Raw genomic sequence first — 15,278 nt, forward strand, 5'->3', positions numbered from 1 at the left:
CGCCCTACGTGTAGAGCAATTCAGCGGTACGTCCACCCGGCCTCTCACATGCCTACTATACGCCCTCGCTCAAAGTCCGTCAACTGCACATACGGTTCACGTCCACACTGTCGCGGCATGCTACCAGTGTTAAAGACTGCGATGGAGCTCCGTATGCCACGGCAAACTGGCTGACACTGACGGCGGCGGTGCACAAATGCTGCGCAGCTAGCGCCATTCGACGGCCAACATCGCAGTTCCTGGTGTGTCCGCTGCGCCGTGCATGTGATCATTGCTTGTACAGCCCTCTCGCAGTGTCCGGAGCAAGTATGGTGGGTCTGACACACCGGTGTCAATGTGTTCTTTTTTCCATTTCCAGGAGTGTATTTTCCTGCTCTTCATGTATCTCTCTTGTTTCACTTTTTATGGTAGTCTATATAGATTTTGATGTGTTGTCCAACATTCTTATAATGTCATCATTTCTAAGAAGCTTGTACTTTGCAATTACCTGTTGACATATTTTCCTGTAAGTATTTACATGTTCTGTAAGAGTACTTTCCAATATGCTAAGTACATTCACTGTTATGCAGACAAAATGAATCTGGTTATTCAAATGCTTGTAGCGAAAACATTAAGTCTGTTAGATTGCTCTTTGCAAGTATTGCTGGATTTACAACGTTTTTCTGTTCATTGTTTAAGTGAACTGATTTGCTACAGACACTATTCAGTAAGAGAACTCCTTCAGTTACTTGAACTAGATGAAATTTCCAGCCTCATACTGTAAATAGTGTTCAAGAAAACAAATTATGCATATTGGAATGTTTCGATAAGACAGAAGGAGGGAATACTTGGGATGATATTTCAAGAAAAGAATCTTTTGCTGTAAGTAATTTACTTCACAATCCAGAATTTTTGATACTTCTAAACATGCTGATATTTTGTACAACACAGTCCAGATGCACAGTGCAAATATCATTACTATGTACAATGTATTACATCATCTTGAGTCAGCTATGTCTGAAATACGAGCAAATATGGCTGCGACCAGCATTCTCTCACAGAAGTGTGGAATATCTTTGACTGGCACAGGCAATTCATTTTGAGACATGCAATCTGTTGTATGCTTTGTATCATGTTGGAACTGAATAAATGCTTTACACTGAAATATTTACGTCCAGTGTGTTATTGGTATGTTACCATATCCTACATGAGGGAAACTAGCTACACTGGTGGCACCGACTATTATGAACTCCGCAATAACTATGAAATTTCATCTTGAGCCGCCTTTTTGTGTCTTAACAATGCACCCATTGGACATGAAACTTGGCTTGTACTCCTTTCCAAATAGCTGTAGTGCTCCAATTATATCAGGACTTGCCACTGCTCAGTATTCTCATTGCCTTCAACAACAATCAGCATCAGGATGCCAGTGCAAATGCTGCTTCATAAGACACATTGAGTGTGACAACAATGGTCACAACAGAGCCAGTATTAGTGAACTCTGACTCTGAACCTACTCCATCAAATTTCAGTGACACCCTGCATTCAGTGCATGTGTGGTTGGATGTCATTCCACCTGCATTCTCCATGCCTACATTGCTGTGATTGCTGTCATTTGATGCAACCATTTTGCATGCAGACCATTGTGCAATGTCAACAACATTCTGGGTGCTACAACCATGCCACAAATAGTGTTGGTGGCACTGCCCATACCTTACTATTTGGCTTCCATTGTACATCTGTGACCAGACTATACAGCAACATACTCCTTTCCATCCTGACCAAGAGAAAGTGTGGTTCATGACAATGGAGTGCATATTTTCTTTGCTAAACATACTGGATGACAATTTGAAGTTTCTTATGCTGATCTGCCATTTTTCTGAACATGTGGAACTAACCAGTGACATCATACTCACATCTCCTACCCACAATAAATATGACGCTGCAAAGGCAGCTTTTGCTACAATGACTTGGCCACACCTTGGGCCAACAGGCGCATCAAGTGATATATTATGAGCAACTAACCTGGAGGGGGGTGGGGGAGGGGGGGGGGGTCCTCTCAGTGTATCATGCTTCATGCTTTGATACCAAGTCCTATGCCCTACACTATGGATGCAGTGTACTCCTACCACAATTACAGCTAACCATGACTGTGCATGAGACAGAAACTGAATAACAAACACACTTTAGAGCACAGATTGTTAGTGGTTATGCAGCATAGGCAGTACATCAGTGTAGGCGAGCCCACCTCTGCCATTCCAATGCATCAATTTCAGCAAGCCCGCCTCTGCCACCCACTAAAAAAAAAAAAAAAAAAAAAAAAAAAAAAAAAAAAAAAAAAAAAAAAAATGCTGCCACCTCCACTTGAAAGTGACATGGGTATCCACCTGAGTGCTGGACGGCAGAATACACATGGCACCACACTGCTAGCAGGCAATTCTGCATCAGCTGACTCTGCCATCTTATGGCCACATCACCACTGGTATCACTTGCATTTTGGTGAGACCTTTTGTAACCACCGGCAGCTGTGCTCTTTCCCCAAATCACAAATGTGGGCTGCAGAAGCACATTGGCTCTTGTCACAACATTAAATTGCCTCTAATACACAATATCAACATCCAAGGAAGGAAGCAAGATTGGGGTTAACTTCACATCAATATAGAGGTAATTAAAAATTGAACACAAGCTCGGATCATGGATGGGAAAATAAATCAGCTGTGCTCTTTCAGAGGAAGCATCCCGACATTTGGCTGGAGAGGTTTAGGGAAATCACGGAACACCTAAATCTGGATGGGCAACACCAGCTTGAACTGTCATCCTCCCGAATGTGAGTTCAGTGTGCACCATCTCACTTGTAATGTTGACATCTGCTGAAGGACATCTGCAAATTAGTGATTGATGTACAAATAGGTACTTCCTTATTGACATGGGAAAAGATGTATGCATGGTACCTTGACAGATGTTTGAACTGCATTCCAAAGCTCTTGGGTTGCAGCTCCACACAGCTAACAATGCCAGCACCCATGTGCATGACTTGCAGACCATGCAATTCATGGATGAGCTCCACTGTCCTTGGATTTTCTACATCACAGAGGTTGCTGAACTCGTGCAGATTTTTCCTCTCCCCTGATCTGTCATGCTGCCTTATTCCATCATGTGGCACATCAGTCCATCCCGAGGCTTTTTGATCTGGCTCCACCATGGGCTGTGAAGCAATGCTCACACTTGCCTGCAACCTATGTTGCTGCCCACACTGATTGTTCGCAAGTGCTTTGCAAAGTTGGGACCCATCACCACAGCCCAGGGACATCTCCTTACCACCTGTGATGATGCACCACAGGCAAGTGCAGCACTTTCTGGGACTTCCCTTCCTCTTCTGCAAATGAATTCCAATGTCCCACATGACACACCACATGTCAGGCTCTATCAGTGTGCAATCAGGAATGGTACCATGCATCATATCAATGCAACCCTGGGCCTGCCTGTCTGTCGCAGTCCATGACGCCTTGGGCCAGCACTCCTCTATGCAGTAAAGGAAGCGATGCACAAACTGTTGTACTCTGGTATCATTTATTCTTCTGACAGTACCTGGGCCTCTCCAGTAAAGGTGGTCGCTAAGAAAGACATTTCTATCCAGCTCTGTGGTGACTACAGAACTCTTAAATCTCTCACCATTCATGACAGCTACCCCATGCCACACAAATTCACTTGTGGGGGCTACTTCTTTTAGTGTGATTGACTGCTGCAAGGCCTGTTCTCAAATACCCATGCACCTGGATGATACCACTTACATGGCTATTATTACCCCCTTTGGCCTGTTTAAATTCCTTGTCATGCCCTATGGACTTGGAGAATGCTGGTCAAATGTGACATTGATATACTGATAGGGTGCTTTTCAAGTTCAACTGCCATTACACATACTTAGATGATAATTTTGTGTGCCTATGCTCAAAACTATGAATGACACCTCAAATTCATCCTCACTGTTCTCTGTGACACAGGTGAAGTGAAGAAAAATCGCACTTGTGGAAGCCAGAGGCAACATTTCTTGGGCATACCCTCAAAGCTAATGAGATCGGGTCACTACCAGACCATGCAAAACTTGTTCATCAACTGCCGCCACTTTGAACTTATCTTTTGTTCGCCAGTTCCTAGGTATCCACAGTTTTTACTGCTTCCACAACTGCTGATGGCCAAATCAACTTTTGCCATAGTTCGAGTTGTACCATTTTTACTCGATATTTAGCTGACCGCCATTGCAGAGTAGTTGCAGTGCTCATGACTATGACATTAGCTTCACAGACCCTCCGCCCGGTGCTCCACACTGTAGGCTATGTGAGGCATGCTTTATATTGTGTCGAAAGGGAATAAATGCTTTATACTGAAATATTTGTGTCTGGTGTTTTAATAGTACATTTCCATACCTTAACCAAGGAAAATGACCAACAAATGTTTTTCGAACAATGGAAAGTCCAGGATGGAATGTAACAATATAATGAAAAGGATAGTTGCTATGCACCACATAGTGAAGATGCTGAGTCACAGAAAGGCACAACAAAAAGACTGCCTGAAAGTTAGCTTTTGGCCAACAAGGGCTTGTTGCCTCAAGAGCTAACCTTCAGATAATCTTTTTGTCGTCTCTTTCTGCAACTCACGATATCCACTATATGGTGAGCAGCAACTACCCTTTTCGTTATACTGCCACTAATGTTTTTCTTTATCAACAGAATGTTCCAAAACTGTACTGAACTTAATCTGACACAAATGTCAAATAAATGTGTGACACTGTGAGCAAGTAACTGATAGTAAGATTCCAAAATTCTCAAGCATTTAGTATCTTTGAAATTATTGTTGTCTTTAGTCCGAAGACTGGTTTGATGCAGCTCTTCATACTGCTCTATCCTGCGCAAGCCTCTTCGCCTTGAAATTATATACCAAATAAAGTTTGCTTCATTCATAGAACATTTACGAGTCACTGCATTCACTATGTTTTCAATAAGTTATAGCCTGTTTATTTGCCATGATAAACTGTGAAACAAAGTGTCACTGATTTATCCCAGCTATAGTTTTAAAGGCATGGCATTGGTCTGTGATTTGTTCACTGTTCTTGAGGACATTCCTTTGAAGAGTCATTTGCTGAAGAGCACAAAACTGCAAATTGCAGTAACTACACCTGTTTCAACAGTAGGAGCAGAGCACAGCTTCAGCACTTCAAAACCCTCCTCAGGAATAGTATGGATCAAGAAAGGCTGATCTTAATATTTGTGTCATTCATAAGGAGGAAATTGGTGATATTTTGAACTTTAACAACAGAGTAACTGACATGTTTCCCTGTCAGAAGAATATGCAGACACAACTATCATACAAGTAAGCTGGTAGGACAATGAACTCATTTGTTACCATGTTAGTCAGGGAAAATAGCATGGATGCACTCCTAGCCAAGGTTTTTCCAGAGTTTTCTCCTTGGCCACAAGGCAAAAAATGGATTTCTGGTGCCCTGGGTAAGACATCACATGCTTCCTCTGAAATGTACACAATTTTGCCTTTTACACCACAATTACACTAAAAGCACAGTACAGAAACAGTTATACCCACAATATGAAAATCAGGAGGAGGAGACGTGGTGAACTTCAGCTCAAATCCACACAGCTCCAAATTATTCACATCATTCAATAAGATGTGTCACCACAGTATAATCTCGCACACCTACAAAAGTACATGGAAAATCAGTGTTGCCGCTAGACCTGACCAACTACAGTATTATACAAAATGTTGGTTCACTTATGTATGTACTTTACTGTTAGCTACAGTATTTTGTGGATTATATTTATAACCATATAATGACTGTATTTACCATTTTTGAGTGTTTTTTCAGCATTATGACATAAATGAAGGTTATCTTCAGAACAATTCTATTATAAAGCTTATTGGCATTTTATCTGGGCCCTATCAACGAAAGTGAGCACCAGCGGCCAATGATTATTAGTATTAATACTATAAATTGTAGTGGAAAGTAAATCTTTGAACATGTGTTCTCGTAGGGTACTGTCAGGTAAGGGTACACAACAGATAAGAGTACGCATCTGGTAAGAGTTCACAGTTGCATTTTCTCTACATTAGCAACACAGCAACAATGGAAAAAAACACTCAGTAGTTGTTTCCATATCAGAACCATTACATGTAATCTTCAATAACTTCACCAGATTTACTGATTGTGTCAGGCACATATAAGTTTTTACTTCAAATTCTGTAATCTTTAAATTGTATATTTTAAGCAATAAGCACATTCTAGGTATGCACAAGAAAATAAAAATATTTGGTAAAAGAATCACCATTCCGTGAGGAAAAACCTTGGTATGACAAACTGCAGAACAGAGTGGTGACTGCAATCAGTGATTCGTGAGTATGCTGCAAGGCAGCTGGAAAGACTACACAGGCATTCTTAATCTCTGTCCCCTCTTTGCATCTAACGTGCTGTCTGTGAACATTTCTTTGGTTCAAAACAATTTTTCTAATGAGTGCATGCATATGTGTGACTGAAATAAATAAGTTACCTACATTACGAAATTAAATAGAAAATAAGATCTGTTTTGTCATAATGCTGTATCTTTCATTCAAAACAATTTTATTTTTGAATATGCAGAAATCAGAAAATGAGGAAGTATAAGAAGGCTATAACAGAAGAGTCAAGAAGTAGAATTGCCAAATTATTACGAAGGTGGATTGAAAAGTTCTCGGAAAGGAATTAAAAAAAAAAGTACTTACATCACTGAAACATTTTTTATGTTTCAATGTAGTCTCCTTGTAGATTAATGCACTTGGTCCAACCATGTTCCAGTGCCTTGATCCCATCTCAAAAATGAGTTTCCTCCAGGCCTGATAAATAGTTGTCAACTTCTGCTATCAATTCTTCATTTGAAGTGAATCTTCATCCACCAAGAAAAATTTTCAATTTTTTGGAAGAGATGGAAGGCTGATGGAACCATATCAGGTGAATAAGGCAGGTGTGGCAACAATTCATACCTTAGTTCATGTAATTTTCCTATGGCGACGGTATGCATTTTTGATCCAGTGTCAAGAGTCGTGGCACCCATGTTGCGGATAATTTTTTCATTTCTAATTCTTCAGTTAAAATGTGATATACCCTTTCATATGATATTGGTCAAGGGTGAGAAACTTCACGCACTTTCAATTGGGTATCCTCTATGACCATTTTGTGCACTTTTGGAATGATTTTTGGATTAGTGACACATCTTGGCCGACCACTGCACGGATCATCATCATTCATTTGTCCACTTGGCAACAGTTGAATATGAAGGAGCAGAGTCCCCCAGTGTATTCTGGAAGTCGGTATGAGTGTCCTTAGCTTTCATACCTGTCTTTACAAAGTACTTAATCACTGCTTGAATCTGTATTTTTTCCATCTTCTCAAATCACTATGCGGGAAAAATGACAGAGCCACGTCAGTATCATAGCTCTCTTCCAAGAGCACTGACATTGCATGTTTTTACAGGCAACAGTCCAATGAATATCACGTGAACAACTCATTGCGCTACTGCTTACTCCTCGCAGTGGTTCCAAGAACTTTTCAAACCATTGTCGTATTATTGTTGTTGTTGTATACTTGGAGTATGTTCTTTATTCTGTTGGCCTGGATGCATAATGCAATGTACCTAAGTCTAAAGATTTTTTTTTAATTTACAGTGCTGCAACCTCACATCACTTGCCAGATCAAAGAAAAACAAGCTGAGTCATACAAATAAAGAAGTAATAAAATACCAGCACTGAACAACACAGACTGGACTCAGAAACAACCAGGACCTAATACGAGGCAGGTCTGATGATTTGAATTAGCAAGGATGTGATGAAGTCTACAATGAGCTTTTCCAGAAGACCAGATCATTTGTGATAATGCTCCCAATCGTGCCATGAAGAATGTGCAGTTTTGAAGAATATGGTGTAGTTCTTTGCAGTTTATGTTGATGTGTACTCTCTGACAACATGCTGTGTACTCTTACCAGACAATGTGGCTAAGAGTACAAATGAGCAGAATCTTAATACATATTGAGACCTAAGGTTTGTGCTAAAATGTTGGTAACTGTAACTTACATGCATTCTCCTAAATAAAATAACAATAATTTAATATAAGAAAAGTTTGTTTTAACATTCTTATCTATTATGTATGTGTGGATAATACTAGGTGCATACACTTTCCCAACTTTCCCCTGCACTTTCTTTGTTAAGTGTAAACCTTTAACAACAGCTCCAGAAATATGCAAATACCTGCTATTGTGCGTAACTATTTTGATAACTAATATTTATGGGTTATGTGATACAATTAGCTAGGCTATCTAGTAAACTATGTTAAAGACTATTAACTACTAATATATTCAGACTTTTGGTAATTGTCGCAGTTTTATACATTGTCTTTCTAGAATTTCCTATCTGATAATTTTTCATATTTCACACAAAACCTGTATTATCTGAGTAATCCTGGATTTAAAATTATTGTTGTAACAGAATGGAGATGCTCATACAAAAGCTTCCACATTATCCAGTTTTGTAATCTTGCAAATCAAATAGTGCATCTGACTTGTGACTTTGTTGAAGTGTATGGGACCCATTTCAAGCTAGACTAAAAAGGGATATTGAGAGTATACACAGAAGGGCAGTGCAAATGGTCACACACTTGTTTTGATTTGTGAGAGTGTGGAAAGGAAATGTTGGAATATCTTAACTACTGAAAAAAGGCATGATATGTCTTACAAGAAGCTACTTATCTGTCAGGGTAGAAATTATGAATATTCTTCAGGCTCCTTAGTGTCTATCTCTTAGGAACTGCATGGACAAAATTGGAAAATATCGTCTCTTACAGAGCATTCAAGCAGTCATTCTCCCTACACTCCTTCAACGGCTTAATGAACAATATAAAGTCCCTGTGCTACGCAATTCACAATGCCGTACAAGGTACAAATACAGATGGAATAAAGTATACTTTAAAATTTTGTAAACTAACTGAAACATTTCACATTAGAGACTCAGACAGCTTATGGACTACCTACACCTACCACTACATCTATACTCTGCAAAACCATTGTGAAGGGCGTAGGAGAGGGCACTTCCCATTGTGCCAGTTATTAGGGCTTCTTGCCATTCCACTTGTGTATGGAGTGTGCTAAAAATGACTAAATACCTCTGTGTGTGCTGTAATTAGTCTAACATTGTCTTTGTGATCCCTACTGAAGCAATGAACAGGGAGTTGTATGGCATATTTCAAGATTTCTCACAGAAAAGCTAGTCAATTAAACTTTGTAATTAGGGTTTCAGATAGCTTGGGTTTATCTTCAAGAGTGCCAGGTGCTGCCCTTCTTTTTATATATTCAATGCCCACTTTTAGTTTTATTTGTTCAGGGTACCACACACTTGAGCAGTATTCTGGTATATATTGTACAACTGTTTTGTAAGCAATCTCTTTTCGAAATGGATTGTATTTTCCTAGTATCCTATCAAGAACACTAAGTTTTCTACCTGATTTATCTATGACAGATCCTATGTGATTACTTCATTTCATATCCCAGCAAATTTTACATTCAATATTTGTATGAGTTTATTGATTTCAGTCACAAATCACTGAAATCATAATCATAGGAAACATTTTTTTATTCTTTAAAGTAAAAAAAATACTTTTCTGACAGAGCAGCTTGCCAGGTTTTACAGCACTCTGACATGTTTTCAAAATATGACTTCTGTGAAACATGCAACAAACAGACAGACATTGTGTCTTCTGTATGGTACCCATCATGGCAGAAGTGGGAATGCAGACACATATAGTAATAGCAGTCTTGCAGGTTTTGCAGGAGATCTTGTGTGAAGTTTGGAAGATAGAAGTTAAAGTACTGGTGGAAGTAAAGCTGTGAGGACACAGAGTCATGCTTCGGTACCTGAGTCAGTAGAGCAGTTGCCAGCATAAGGCGATGGTCCCAATTTTGAATCTCAGTCTGACACATAGTTTTAATCTGCCAGAAAGTTACATATACACGGTGATTACAATTAAAGTTAAACTTTCAAAATGCTGCAGTAATAACACAATTGGTCAGAATGACCTCAAATTGCAATGGGATATTATCTGAGAAGGGGGAAAATGTATGGCATTATAAACAAAGTGTGAAATTTGATCAATAGATGGCACTGTAAGTTACATATACAGGGTGATTATAATTAAAGTTAAACTTTCAAATGCTGCAGTAATAACACAATTGGTCAGAATGACCTCAAATTGCAATGGGATATTATCTGAGAAGGGGGAAAATGTATGGCATTAGAAAAAAGTGTGAAATTTGATCAATAGATGGCACTGTATGTATGAGAATATGTGAACGAAAACACCTGTCATGCGCACGACCCATTGAATTTGGCATAAACATGTTGTGTACATGGTTTTTCCTCCTTTCACATCTGCAACATTCACCATAACTGTCTCAATACAGGATTGCACTCTGCTTGTAAAGCTGTATTACAAGAATGATGACTGCACATGTTGCTCCTGAACGGTTTGAGAAAAGATGTTGGTCTGATGACTGCCATCGGTCTGGCGAAAATGATTTGGAAATTCGAAAAGATGGGGTCTTTGGTGTGCAACCTGTTAGAGGAAAAAAAAATTAATTTGACATCAGTGGAAGCAGTGACAGTGTGAAAACATTTAGTGCATGGAGAATTCCCTGAACATTGGACATAGCCCTGAGTAAGGTGTGTAAAAACTTATGGAACATCCTTCTTTAAATCCATTCAAAATTACCCATGTGCAAGAGTTGCCTACTGTTGAGCTGCCAGCAAGACAGGCCTTTCCTTTGGAATTTCTTGCTCACATGGAAGTGGACAATGATTGGCCATGGAAGATTTTATGGATAGACAAAGCCTGCTTACATCTGACAGCATATGTCAATAGACAGAACTGTCAAATATGTGCAACAGAAAATCCACACGCAAATCAACCAGTATGTAACTATCACTATCACACCTACATCGTACATCTTAGGCATTGTTGTATCATTCATTTTTCATTTGTAGTTGACCACTATTAAATTATGATGCTTAGAGCGCCATCTGTTGCTACATTTTGTAACTATTTACGAGGGTAAGTCAATTATTATCCACAATTTAGTTATATATTTGTCTATTTTGGTAGTACTGTCGCTTTAATTTGATGATGCATGCTTTGTTTATTTGCTGTTACATCTTTGCGATTTTCAAGCTGCTACGTTAGTTTCATTATCGCTGCTGTGCTGCTAATCATGTCTGCTCCAATGTCTATTTGCACCAAAGAAGAGCAACGTTGAGGTTTTTGTGGCAGGAAGGTGTTATCATGGGCCGAAATTCATCAAAGACTTTCCGTACAGTGTTTTGCCGCAATGGAGTGCCTCAAAATGGATTGAAAAATTCCAAAGTTGTCGCAAAAGTGTTAGGCACGATGAAGAATCTGGACCACTGTTTACCACCACAAATGAAGAAACCATTGAATGTTCATGTGAAATGATTCTCTTAGACAGATGATTAACTATTGATGAAGTGGCACATCGTCTGCAAATTATCCATGGTTGTACCTATGAAATCATCTGCAACAGACTTCGGTTTCATAAAGTTGGTACAAGATGGGTCCCAAAACAACTCACACATAGCATAAACGAACACATCTGGACATCTGCAAAAAACATTTGGATCACAATGGTAACGAATGGGACAACTTCTTAGACAGGATCATTACTGATGATGAAACATGGATCCATAATTACAGGCCACAGAGTATGGAACGGAAACATCCAAATTCACCATGCAAGAAAAAGTTCAAGACCCAACCGTCTGCAGGAAAACTGATGCTTAAGGTTTTTTGTGATGTGCAAGGTCCAGTACTGGAACATTATGAGAAAAGGGGCACAACAATAAACAATGTGTGTTACAGTGAGATGCTTACTGTCAAGCTAAAGCCTGCAGTTCAAAGCAAACACCAACGATTACTGTCAAAAGCTGTTGTGTTGTTGCACAACAATGCCCATCTGCATACTGCTGCCCACACTGCTGAAACACTCCTGACACTCAAAATTGAAGTACTGGGTCATTCCATATCAAATTATCCAATAAAAAATAAATTTTACACCCACCTCCTTAGATTTTCATGAAATTTGGCTCAAATGGTTCTAATACCACACTGAAAACACCTGCACATTTTTTGCTGTATCTCTCACAGTTTTCTCTTTTTTTTTTACAAATTTTTAAAGTTTTTATGTTTTGTGTTTTCCAAACCTTCGGAAATGGTAAATTTAATTTGTATTCAAAACTTTAAAATTGCTTATCTTAAACACTCTTTTACATAACATCATGAATTTTTGCAGCAAGTTTATTTATTATACATATTTGAAGATAAAAATGATACTATTAAAATATATTAATATTTTCTATGAAAAAATATATGTATTTTTTTCTTTTTTTCTTTTTTTTTTTTTTAACAGATGTTTTGTTTTATAAGAATTCCAATTTCTAGAGACTCAGACCTGATAGAATGCTCAAATTTGTTTTAATTTACTCTTAAACATATATGCTACTTGATAAAACAAAAATAATGATGGCTTTTTAACATGTTTATTAATTATAGTAGATTACATTAGAATTATGTACAAAGATATTATACTTACGACACTTATGTATAACCCAACTGATTGCTTGAAACATTGAATTTTTTGAGTAATTTTGTCTTTTTAATAAACATTAATGCTGATTCAAACTGTTTTTCCACTTCATCCAAGAGATTTCAGTTCTTTTGATACAGTCTTTTTTGAAGTAATACATTCTTCCAGTGCCACTTGATTGAGGTGCGTCTACTACACAGACTATGTGCTCCAAAGGCACTATGCAAAAATCTTCTCTTTCAGGCCAATAAAATGATGCAGCTGGCCCTGAGGGATGTAGAAATAGAATTTCTGCATCTTCTTCATCATTGAATATTGTTTTTACCAGTCCAAAGTACCAGTTACCACCATAATTTGCAGCCACATAGCTATTTGTGGATGGTTCAACACGGACCCAATCAGAAGGAGAATGGAAAGAAAAGACTAAGGAGGGTTTTAAACTATCTGTCGTGCTTCTAATTTCAAGGTTGTTTGTTGGAAGTGGTTTGAAGTTATGAAAACTTCTTGTCCCAGGAATGGTTCGGGTTGCTGAAAAACGTTTTTCTAGTTTTAACTGTAGCAAATCAGTTTCTTTTTTGTCAATAAAAAGTGAAAATGAATGTTTTCAATATTTTTTTCATAAAACTTGTACATGTTGATTGCTGTCATTATTTGTTCATTTGTTCTTCGTCCGAAAGCTGTAGACTGGCTTTCCTTGAAATTCTTTCAATAGTTCCTCCTTGGTCATCACAAATTGACTTCCCAAGACTTGTTGCAAAAAAAGAGTGTCAGGCCTTCAAATTAAAGTCTCTCAAGTGTTCAGTCAAATTTTTAAAACTGTTTCTGTTTTTGTACTGCCCAGTACAACCATCCGTAAAGTAATGAACTGAGTCAATGTCAGTATGATGTAATGACAGCCACTTTGTAATTTCTTTTTGTACAATATTAACAAAACCAGTGTCATGTTCTTGGTCATCACTAATAAAACAGTGGTTGGAAACAAAAACATTGTTTTCCTCATTTCTTAGAAAAACTCCAACTGTGTGTAGAGTGGTAACCTTGGATCTCATTTTGTATAAGAAAGGAATAACTTTCACTGAAATCCATCACAATAATTGCTGTTTTGGGTGGTGGGTCTTCTTTCAATCTTTTAAAGGCTGCTGATTGGGATTTTGCTATAAACGAGTGTGGGGTGAGCTTTTCCAATGACCTAACCAATAAAGAAATGTAGTCTTAAACACTGATAGACTGTTTGATCATTTATGCCATGTCTGTGTTAACCCAGTGACTGATTACAATTTCTTCTTCTCAATCATAATCTTCACTTAGTTTTTCAGTTAAGTACTCAGTTAGTGCAGTATTTGCAGGACAGCTGTCGCAATGATGTAGCATGCAGTTTTGGTTTTCCGTGTTGCACACAAGCATCTTAATTAGGTCTTTATAAGATTCTTCAAATTTCACAGCATCCAGTAATAGTTTTTAACATTCTGGTGGGTACTGCATACACATAAAGTGTGTGTGTCTGCAACACCAGCAAGGATACACCATTTAGGTCTCAAGAAACAAAATTTTGAAAATCCTACTTCTACTCGGGATTCTCCCATTTGAAAGAATAATAGAGTTCTCTCAAGTTACATAAAATGAGTCTTTTTTGCATGTACACATTTTTTTGAACACTTACATTGTGTTTTGTTTAAGGTAGCTCTCTGGAACTTTCATCCTTTTGATAAAAATCTTTTAAAAGTCTTGCTGTATTTTCAGAAAGAGTTTTACCTTTTTTTGGACCAGTAGTTTCCAAAATACCCTTTTCAGATTTTTGCTTTCTAGCTTGTCGCCCCATGTACTCACTTACATTAAATTCTTTCATCACTTTATTTCGACTCCAAGAATCTGGAGCCAAGGTCAGAATCTGAATTTTTCTAGACCTCACAACATATGAAATCTTCTCTTTCATAAGAGAAATCATTACGTCAAAATCCTTTGCTTTCTCAACCACACTTGTATTTTCTTCGTCATCATCAGAACTTGGTGCATCATATTTTAATGCTTTAGAAACTGCCTTTTATGAAGTCTTTTCAATACTGCTAACCTTCCTTTTAAAATAAGACCCTTTACTCTGTTCTGACAAGCCATGAAGCTTTATCAGTGTTAAACCTAAATTATCAAGAACAATGTTTGTTCGTACGAGGGATTCATTTCTGGATTCCAATGATTCTAATTCAACCATGACTTCATCACCTGTTTCACTTTCATTGACTTCAACTCTTAATTTTTCCTCATAAAAGTTATGGCATGTTGAGCAAAGCTTTTGACCAGGTTTTATGCTAATATTTTTTGTCAGTAATTGTTTAGAAAGATCCAAGCCTACACTTCTCAACGATTTTTTGATGGGCTTTTAGTATTTTTTTAGTGGGTCTACACATGTTGTTTGATACTTTTCAAAAGCATTTAAAAAGTAGTAGCTGTGGTGTGAACATATATTCTTAAATTCACACAGATTAGTTCCAGATCGTGAGTGGATCAAATCTTTTTCTTCCTCACTCAATTCAGATACCGGTTGAAACATTTTTGAAGGTGTGTAGGTTGTTTGGAAACAGTCAGATTTTTTAATAACCCTAAACTACAGGTTTGAATATCTGA

At 38.0% G+C, this 15,278-nt stretch overlaps 1 long non-coding RNA gene across 2 annotated transcripts in view; it reads right to left on the reverse strand.

The window, feature by feature from the left end:
- Positions 1 to 15,278, reverse strand: part of LOC126353860 (uncharacterized) — a 184,271-nt gene that overhangs the window by 145,859 nt on the left and 23,134 nt on the right. Inside the window, exon 2 of one of the 2 annotated variants that reach the window (XR_007565224.1) lies at positions 5,575 to 5,685. The exons of the other annotated variant lie outside the window; for it this stretch is intronic. This is a non-coding gene — a long non-coding RNA (uncharacterized LOC126353860). The remainder of the gene's footprint in view (positions 1 to 5,574; positions 5,686 to 15,278) is intronic. 2 annotated transcript variants of the gene reach the window in all.

The sequence above is a fragment of the Schistocerca gregaria genome, chromosome 3 (genome assembly GCF_023897955.1).
Source record: "Schistocerca gregaria isolate iqSchGreg1 chromosome 3, iqSchGreg1.2, whole genome shotgun sequence".
In the NCBI taxonomy this organism is placed as follows: Eukaryota; Metazoa; Arthropoda; class Insecta; order Orthoptera; family Acrididae; genus Schistocerca; species Schistocerca gregaria.